General features: G+C 43.2%; 1 long non-coding RNA gene across 3 annotated transcripts in view; it reads right to left on the bottom strand.

The window, feature by feature from the left end:
* Positions 1–529: 529 nt before the first annotated feature.
* LOC142922483 (uncharacterized) overlaps positions 530–9,046 on the bottom strand; it is a 43,414-nt gene continuing 34,897 nt past the window's right edge. For all 3 annotated transcript variants that reach the window (XR_012940074.1, XR_012940075.1, XR_012940073.1), the window contains 2 exons: positions 5,743–8,833; positions 530–1,938 (listed from right to left, as the gene is read on the bottom strand). This is a non-coding gene — a long non-coding RNA (uncharacterized LOC142922483). The remainder of the gene's footprint in view (positions 1,939–5,742; positions 8,834–9,046) is intronic.

The following is a 9,046-nucleotide window of genomic DNA, read 5'->3' as shown; positions in this document are numbered from 1 at the left end:
TGTGGCATTGCCTTTGTACTGTTCGCCTTTTGGCGATCTCTGGTCTGACACTGGTGGTGAGACTGGGTCATAAAGAAGGCTGTCTCTGGTGTAGGCCAATCAGTTTCAAAGACAATGCAAATATTATCAGAGCATGTTTGTTTGCATATTCACCACAAGTACCGTGTGTGGTTAATGCAGACTTGATTCATTGCAACAGGTTTCTAATTGGTTGTTTGAACATTTTAACACCACTTCCTGTTTTACTGCCAGAAAGGGTAAAACCTTTTGTTATTTTTCACACTGATTCTGGAAAAAGGTCCCATGATACAGCTTGTTTGGCTGGATGGGGCTAAATGGATGTGTCATAGGCTAGAAGAGAGATGGAATGATGTGGTACAGAAGGATGTGGATGGAGCTAATTGGACTTTGATGACTTGTACCAACAGTGTCAAAATCGGCCTCTGTGGAGGAGGTTTTCATATAAAGTCTTATAACTGTTTTCACAAGATCCCTAATCTCAAGCAAAAAGCCACCAGACACGAACATGTGACACATTTCAATGTTTATTTACCCGATTGCTACTAAGCATGCATCAATTTCCAATTGCAGTCGACAGACACATTATGGTTTGATGTGGAAAATAGACTGTTGCAGAGTGTGAATACGATCTTCAAATATATATATTTTTGAGAGCAGCTTACAGTCTTTTACATGATGAAGGATCATTGCCATTTATCATCCCGACCAGTAAACCATCTTAACCAATCAAATATGCTATGATTTTTGGAATACCATGAAACACTATTAAAGTGTTCATTTTTGTACATATTTTCATGAAATGTTTCCAATAGATGTTTATATAGTTTTCTTACATGCGTCATGTAGTTCACTATAATAATGGTTTTGATATCACGCCATTTACACAGGAGCGTCTCAGATAAGGGGCGTCTCAGATAAGTGCCATGCAGCACATTTCATGAGGTTATCTAAATTAATTTTTTGCAGGCTCCTTGTGCAAACCAGTCTTGTTTTCACGTCGTTAGTAAAGCAAAACTCACAAACTCATGGACTGTGTTGACCGGGGGAGGTGAAGATAATCAACAATAACCTTGCCATGGACATACTCTAAGACAACCTCTGTAAAGGACGTTCTCCCTGTGGAACTCATCATCCCTTCTGGATGCCCCGATCATTGCAGTGGTCCCCTAGAAGGCCAATAGACCCCTCTCTGAGTACCCCGACTGCTCAACATCCATGGCAATTAATGTATGGGAGATGCGAGTTGATGACCCAGGTGAAAATAAAACAAGAATATAAATGTATCATACGTAGTTTGGACAACACTCACTTTGCTATCATGTATAATCAGGTTGGGCCAAATATTTAGACAGTGCATTCATTATTCATTGTGTCAGTTTTGAAAGAATTAAGCAACATTGAAAAATAGCAAGCTCTGTCTTCATCTTCTGCCAATGCCAACATCATGCTCATGTTTGCTTTGCCAGGCCCGTTGACATGTGTGGCAAACCCAAAAGTTAAAAACGCTATTGACAACGCATGTAAAAAAAATACTTTTCTGATTTGACCCAAAATCCGTGTTCACTTGGAAATCATTTTTGCATTATGGTGCAGTTAAAATATAGTATTCAGCTCATTAAATTAACCTTTAAACATTAACTTTAAATCAGTTTTTGAAAAATATATTTATTGCCTTAATTAATTATTTTGATGTATAGTTCCCATAATATTTATATCCCTGGTCTATAGTATTCTGCTTGTGCAGAAATGTGTAAGAGACTACTGCATGTTCTGGTGAATCCAGTCCATGAACTTGGCGACGGTGCGCTAGACACCTGGCTGGTAAGCCCGTGCACAGCCAACACCCCAGCTGGCGATTCCAGAAAGGAACCAGCGGCCGTTTGAGTCCTGGCAAACAAAGGGCCCCCCAGAGTATCCCTGCAACAGACACACACGACACCAATGTTAGAAGTTTACTGACTGACAAGGAGGCATGATGGAGCGCTGATTACAATGACCCAGTATAGGAAATGGCATGTCATGATACCAAAGAAGGCATATCAGAAGGTCCAATAAGTAGGTTTAAATGTTCAGTGCAAAGAGCAGTAGAACTGAGAGGCAGGCTTGAAATGTTGTGGGACTGGGATCCTGAATGAGGACTTTGTTGTGGAAGGCCCATTCAGGACATGGCATTAAAACTCCGCTCTCCTCTTACTTAAAAACAAACAAATGTCACAAAGGGTGATTAATGCACTCAGCAGTGACTTATCTGTGTGCTCCAGTTTCCTTCCACATATATACACTCACTAATTGGCTGGCAACATCTGGACATATATAGAAATGCAGGGCAATTATTGGCGCAGGCTCACCTCCCTTGCAATATTCCAGCTTGGTCTTTGGCTCCTCTGCAATTCTGAGATGCAATTATCATGAACGACGCTATATAAAATGAATCGCTATATATACTTTTAAATAGCTTAGCAAATGTGCTAAATTATCAGTGACAATTTGCTTCATTCGGAAAAGCCACATAGATCAGAAGGCTGGGAATGCGTTCACGTCGTGCTGAACTGGGAGCTGTGCGAGTGACTCGAAGCGTGGCTGCCCCTGTGGTGCCCCAGCTGATGCCCGCATCGCTCGTGCCACTCTCCTGGACCACCGAGTCGTGGAACTACCCGCGGGACCCTGAGTCAATGCGACTCGTGTCACTGAGGGAGTGGCCGCAGGGCAAGTGAATGTCAGGTGCCCACAACTTGATCGGCATTATTTTATATTGGCAAGCTTTAGGCAACCCTGTGATGAATTTGTATGTTTGTCTATAGGATACATTCATCATAGTAACAGGACTTTTCTTACCAAAATTTGTTCTTAATTATCATGGGAACTCAACACGTTCGTAAATAACAATGACCTTAAAATTAAATAAAAATGGAAAAATGTAGACTTTTGGGCAATGGCCCTTTTTCATTGTACAAATGGGAGACGGACCATTGCCCGAAACGTTGCATATAATGTTGTGTCTATTGAGGCCACAACATTACTGACTAATGTGTTGAGCTTTTTAGTTAATTGTTCTTGGGCACCACTGCCAACGCAGCAACAGCATTGCCAAATAATAATGTATCATCGGGTTAACTTATTAGTACTCCATACTGCTCAGTCTGGGTCAGCGAAGCATTGAACCAGTTCAGATTTTGCTTTCCACTGATACTAGCCATGACTGGTTATCAAACTCATGTGGCTGGCTTCCACAGCAGAGCACGCTGAACAACACTGCCATTGCCGTGAATATTACATGTTTATATTATTATTATAACATACGATACTTGTTTCCTACCACGTGTGTTGATTTCGATTTAAAGCTTTCGTGACTGCAGGGATTAATCTTCTTGGTTTTTTCGGTAAAGTCACGTAAAAGGGAAATAATAAAAGAATAATAATAAAACATAATAAAATAAAATTATCACGACGTTTTGGCCACAACACAAGCAGCCGTCCTCAGGGGAAGAAACAGAGCTGTCGGAAAGACAGCGCTCCAATGAACACTGCTAAGCTTGGCAGCGTATTTTAAGCTGGATGGGAGGAGCAGAGCGCCTTGACAAAGGAGTTTACATATCAACAGAATAATTTTGCATTGAAGTAGCTATGTTAATGTGAGAGATTAGCAGGATGTTAAAGTCAGAAATTAGCATGTAACTGGGAGATTAGCATAATGTTAATGTGACGAATTAGCATGTAACTGGTCACGGAAGTGGCTATGTTAAAGTCAGAGTTTACATATCAACAGAAGAATTTAGTATACATTGAGGGAAAAAAGTATTTGATCCCCTGCTGATTTTGTACGTTTGCCCACTGACAAAGAAATTATCAGTCTATAATTTTAATGGTAGGTTTTTTTGAACAGTGAGAGACAGAATAACAACAACAAAAATCCAGAAAAACGCATGTCAAAAATGCTATAAATTGATTTGCATTTTAAGAGGGAAATAAGTATTTGACCCCCTCTCAATCAGAAAGATTTCTGGCTCCCAGGTGTCTTTTATACAGGTAACGAGCTGAGATTAGGAGCACACTCTTAAAGGGAGTGCTCCTAATCTCAACTTGTTACCTGTATAAAAGACACCTGTCCACAGATGCAATCAATCAATCAGATTCCAAACTCTCCACCATGGCCAAGACCAAAGAGCTCTCCAAGGAAGTCAGGGACAAGATTGTAGACCTACACAAGGCTGGAATGGGCTACAATACCATTGCCAAGCAGCTTGGTGAGAAGGTGACAACAGTTGGTTTGATTATTCGCAAATGGAAGAAACACAAAAGAACTGTAAATCTCCCTCGGCCTGGGGCTCCATGCAAGATCTCACCTCGTGGAGTTGCAATGATCATGAGAACCGTGAGGAATCAGCCCAGAACTACACGGGAGGATCTTGTCAATGATCTCAAGGCAGCTGGGGCCACAGTCACCAAGAAAACAACTGGTAACACACTACGCCGTGAAGGACTGAAATCCTGCAACGCCCGCAAGGTCCCCCTGCTCAAGAAAGCACATATACATGCCCGTCTGAAGTTTGCCAATGAACATCTGAATGATTCAACTCGCCGTGTTTGGAGGAGGAATGCTGCCTATGACCCCAAGAACACCATCCCCACCGTCCAACATGGAGGTGGAAACATAATGCTTTGGGGGTGTTTTTCTGCTAAGGGGACAGGACAACTTCACCGCATCAAAGGGACGATGGACAGAGCCATGTACCGTCAAATCTTGGGTGAGAACCTCCTTCTCTCAGCCAGGGCATTGAAAATGGGTTATGGATGGGTATTCCAGCATGACAATGACCCAAAACACACGGCCAAGGCAACAAAGGGGTGGCTCAAGAAGAAGCCCATTAAGGTCCTGGAGTGGCCTAGCCAGTCTCCAGACCTTAATCCCATAGAAAATCTCTGGAGGGAGCTGAAGGTTCGAGTTGCCAAAAGTCAGCCTCAAAACCTTAATGACTTGGAGAAGATCTGCAAAGTAGAGTGGGACAAAATCCCTCCTGAGATGTGTGCAAATCTGGTGGCCAACTACAAGAAACGTCTGACCTCTGTGATTGCCAACAAAGGTTTTGCCACCAAATACTAAGTCATGTTTTGCAGAGGGGTCAAATACTTTTTTCACTCATTAAAATGCAAATCAATTTATAACATTTTTGACATGCGTTTTTTCCGGATTTTGTTGTTGTTATTCTGTCTCTCACTGTTCACATAAACCTACCATTAAAATTATAGACTGATAATTTCTTTGTCAGTGGGCAAGCGTACAAAATCAGCAGGGGATCAAATACTTTTTTGCCTCACTGTATATATAAATAAATAGTGCATATTTAGTGTATCATTGAGTGCATGTTTACGTGCTCTAACCCAAAAATCTCGATTATGGACTCAAAAAACCGCTGGGAGACTTCTCACTCAGACCCGTAGCAAGACGATATCTCCCCAATATTCAAACTGTTCAAATATCCCCCGAACCAGCCCAGGATAAATTTAAAGATCATACTCGGCATTCTGAAGGTCCTCCGTGTCCTGACAATGATCACGTTGCCACGTTTACGCTTCTTACAAATATTTTTGCCCTGTTGAATCGATCACCAAACCCAAGTGACGGTAATGTTACGGTAAAAAAAACTCAGTGGGTGACCTCTGGGCACAGCATGACCTTGCAAACAGACGACCAATCGAGTTAAATAAACATGGGAAACGCACCTCGATGAACAGGCTGACTTCCCTGTGTGTTCGGACAAACTCGCAGGCAAAACGAACATGTCCCGAATGCCCACGTCCTTCAGGAACTGCATCTGGAGGTGTTGGCACACCAATTGCATCACCTAGCAAAAGAGGAAAACAGCAGGAACGACGTGAATACATCATCGCCATGCAGCAGTCTACGCCCGTCAATTTCTCACAGCGGTAGTAAGGTCCTTAGGTGTCTGGGAGCACAAGGCAGGTGCAGGTGGGTGAGTCATAATTTCCTTCCCTTACGCCAAAACTTATTTCAGGCTGTGCAAGAGATAATGACACAGGTGAATTGTCACAAAAAGCCACTTAGAAAGCTGCCATGCTGTTAATGGTTAGTAAACTGAACTCACAGACCAGAGGTCGCTAAATGGGTACACCACAGTTAGCTGATCGGCAAGTCGTGTGTGATGCAGCAAAGTGTGGCTTTCAGCCGGCTCTTCCAACACATCTGGTCAACGTGGAAAAGTAGAATATGGGACCTTCCTGGTGTGGACTAATCAGTTTCAAAGACAATGCATATATTATCAGAGCATGTTTCCATGTTCACCACAAGTACGTGTGGTTAATGCAGACAGGATTCCTTGAATAAGGATTCTGTTTGGTGTTTTAACATCTTGACACCTGTTGTATTGCCAGAAAGGGTAAACCCTATTGTTATATGGAAAAGTAGACCAAATACTCGTAAAGAGTTCGCTCTCATGAAGGTCTTTTCACCAGTGGTGGTGACCAAGCAATTGCAGAGCTGCACTTTTATATAAGTCAGGTCAGAGCCAGATACACATTGGAGGATAAACATCCCACGGTGGCTGGGCAATTGTTGTGCAATAATGTCAGGTCAAACTTACTTAGAATATTTACAGGTGCATTTTATTCATGCCGTATATATTAATGCACACATTGTGTAGTAGTATTATTATTAAACTCACCTTTAATGACGATGACCATAAACATGATTAAGAGTGTGACTATTAATGAATGTGCGACTGTACGATGTGGACGTAGCGGAGGGGCCCCCCACGGTGAGCGGTGACGCAACGCGCGCAGTGGCCCGCGTCACGTGGTTGACACCTCACGTGCACAGAGCGAGGCAGGCAGAGCCAGAGGGGGGGGGGCGGCGTTGCCTAGGCGACGCTGGCGTCCTCGCGGTCTACTCCACGGTCAAGCTGCGTGTCACTTGGTGACCCCCCCACCGCCTCTTACTGGACACCTGTGAGTGAGAGCTTGATAGCGCTTCGGATTTCTCCAGGGTCAAAACAGATTTTGATTCCCAGTACAGTGTGCACAGCACCTGTACGACGGGTCCTCGTTTAACGCAGTAGATGCGTTCCTGAAAAGTGCCGCGCTAAGCAAAAATATTTCCCCCGTAATGAATGTCCACGCGCAGTCAGAATTGGGTTACAAATAACTTGGGGGGACGCCGCCGCGTTACCGTCTCGTCTCGCTCAACCGCGCAGCTCAAGAAAGTAGTTCGGCGTCGACCGCTCACAAGTCGCCTTATGGCGGTGCGCGTTCCCTAAATGAAGGCAACCGCGTTATAGCGTGAACACGCGGGACAGACCCAGTTGTCGTGTGCGGGTCAACTCCCTGAGATAAACTTGCTGCCGACTTCATGCGTTGTATACGCCCAGTGCTCAGCCAATTGTTGTGAGCGTCGCTCCTCTGCCCTCTGTTGTTAATGGAGGGAGACTGCAGCCAACTGCCAAGTATCATCCTTCGTGAGCCTCTTCAAAACGCTGATCTTGACACCGCTGGAAGCAGCCATTGGCCTTGACCTCACCCCACAACAGTGCAAGTTTAACCGCTCAACATTAAAACACAACGATGAGTCGCTTGCACCAATCGCACAGCATCACAGCGTTGACTCTCAGCTGTTGCTTGTGTAGAGGGGGTCAGATTGTCCAGACATTCGGTTGATACTAATAGGGTTTATTTGCCAGTATTGCAGATTATTTGAATTACATTTGTTTGGGCGTCAGGGTGGTGCAGTGGTCACGCCCGTGCATGGCATCTTCTGAAGGAGTGCCTGGCTTAGCTTTCCTAATTCTGGTCCCTTTCTCTGCAAGGGTTTACTCCCATAGCAAAACAACAACAAAAACATACACTGTAACTGGTACTAGTCAAACATCTGGGATTGTTTTTGTTATGCTGCCTTGCCCAAAATGGCATTTGGTGATAAAAAAAATTTGGCAGGAATTGATGCACTAATGCAATTTGAACTCTTATATATTTTTATTTCATGACTTGCTTAGCGTTCATATTCTTGGTTCTTTCCGTAAAGTCACGTAAATAGAAAACAAGAAATAAAATTCAAATTAAATGAAAAAAATCAATAAAAACACAAATAAAAAATAAATTGAAAATAATAAAAGCAAAAAACCCAGGACGTTTCAATCGCAACACAAGCGGTCTTTATTTTATTGTTTTTGTTTGGTGTTTACGTGACTTTACCGAAAGAACCAAGAATATGAATTCCTGCAGTCACGAAAGTTAAGTCAAAATTTGCTTCGCGTTCCTTTACTTCGCCCTCCTATCTGTTTGTATTGTTGTTTGTTGTTGTAACTTTCTGACTCGCCCCGACTGGACATCTGTGAAAAAGAGCTTAATAGCTCATCAGATTCGCCCAGCCTAATTAAAGATTCTGATTCGGACATTAACTGACCCAGTTTTCGCGTGGAGATCACGGCCAGGATGTGGAACAAAGGGACCCCCGGTCACACTCACGTGGAATGCCTAGGGCATTGCACAGCATTTAAATGGACTAGTTTTGTGAGATTGAGTGGTGGCTTAGGGAAGGCCTTTATTCAACAATGTATATCATGGCCGATAAGAATTTTTATAGTCATACACCATAGCCCACGATTTCCTGCACCGTTCATTCACTTGAGGAGACTGCGCATGGTGGAGATGGATGACCCTCGGTATCCTGTCCCAAAGTGATTCCAGTGGTTCAGGTAGTGGAAGAGTTGCTAGAGCTTCTGGTTCTTGCCGAAGCCTTGTGACTTTGGGATGAGAGCGTGGTAGGATGAGTGAAGCGTAGAGCTAAAGCTCCTGGAACATCCTGTACCCAAACAACACCAAACATTCAAAATCTTACAATGCTGCTGTTCCAGCACGAACAACATAACAATGAACAACATATTCTTAGTTTTTTCGGTAAAGTCACGTTGAAGAGAAACAACAAAATAATAAAATATATATAAAACAATAAAAAATTCTCACGACGTTTCGACCATAACTCAAACGGTCATCTTCAGAACAAAATTCTACTCAC

The sequence above is a fragment of the Petromyzon marinus genome, unplaced genomic scaffold (assembly GCF_048934315.1).
Source record: "Petromyzon marinus isolate PM22_M1 ecotype Great Lakes invasive population unplaced genomic scaffold, UKy_Petmar_22M1.pri1.0 PM_Scaffold_1, whole genome shotgun sequence".
Classification (NCBI taxonomy): Eukaryota; Metazoa; Chordata; class Hyperoartia; order Petromyzontiformes; family Petromyzontidae; genus Petromyzon; species Petromyzon marinus.
This window is presented reverse-complemented; position numbering and strand designations above follow the sequence as displayed.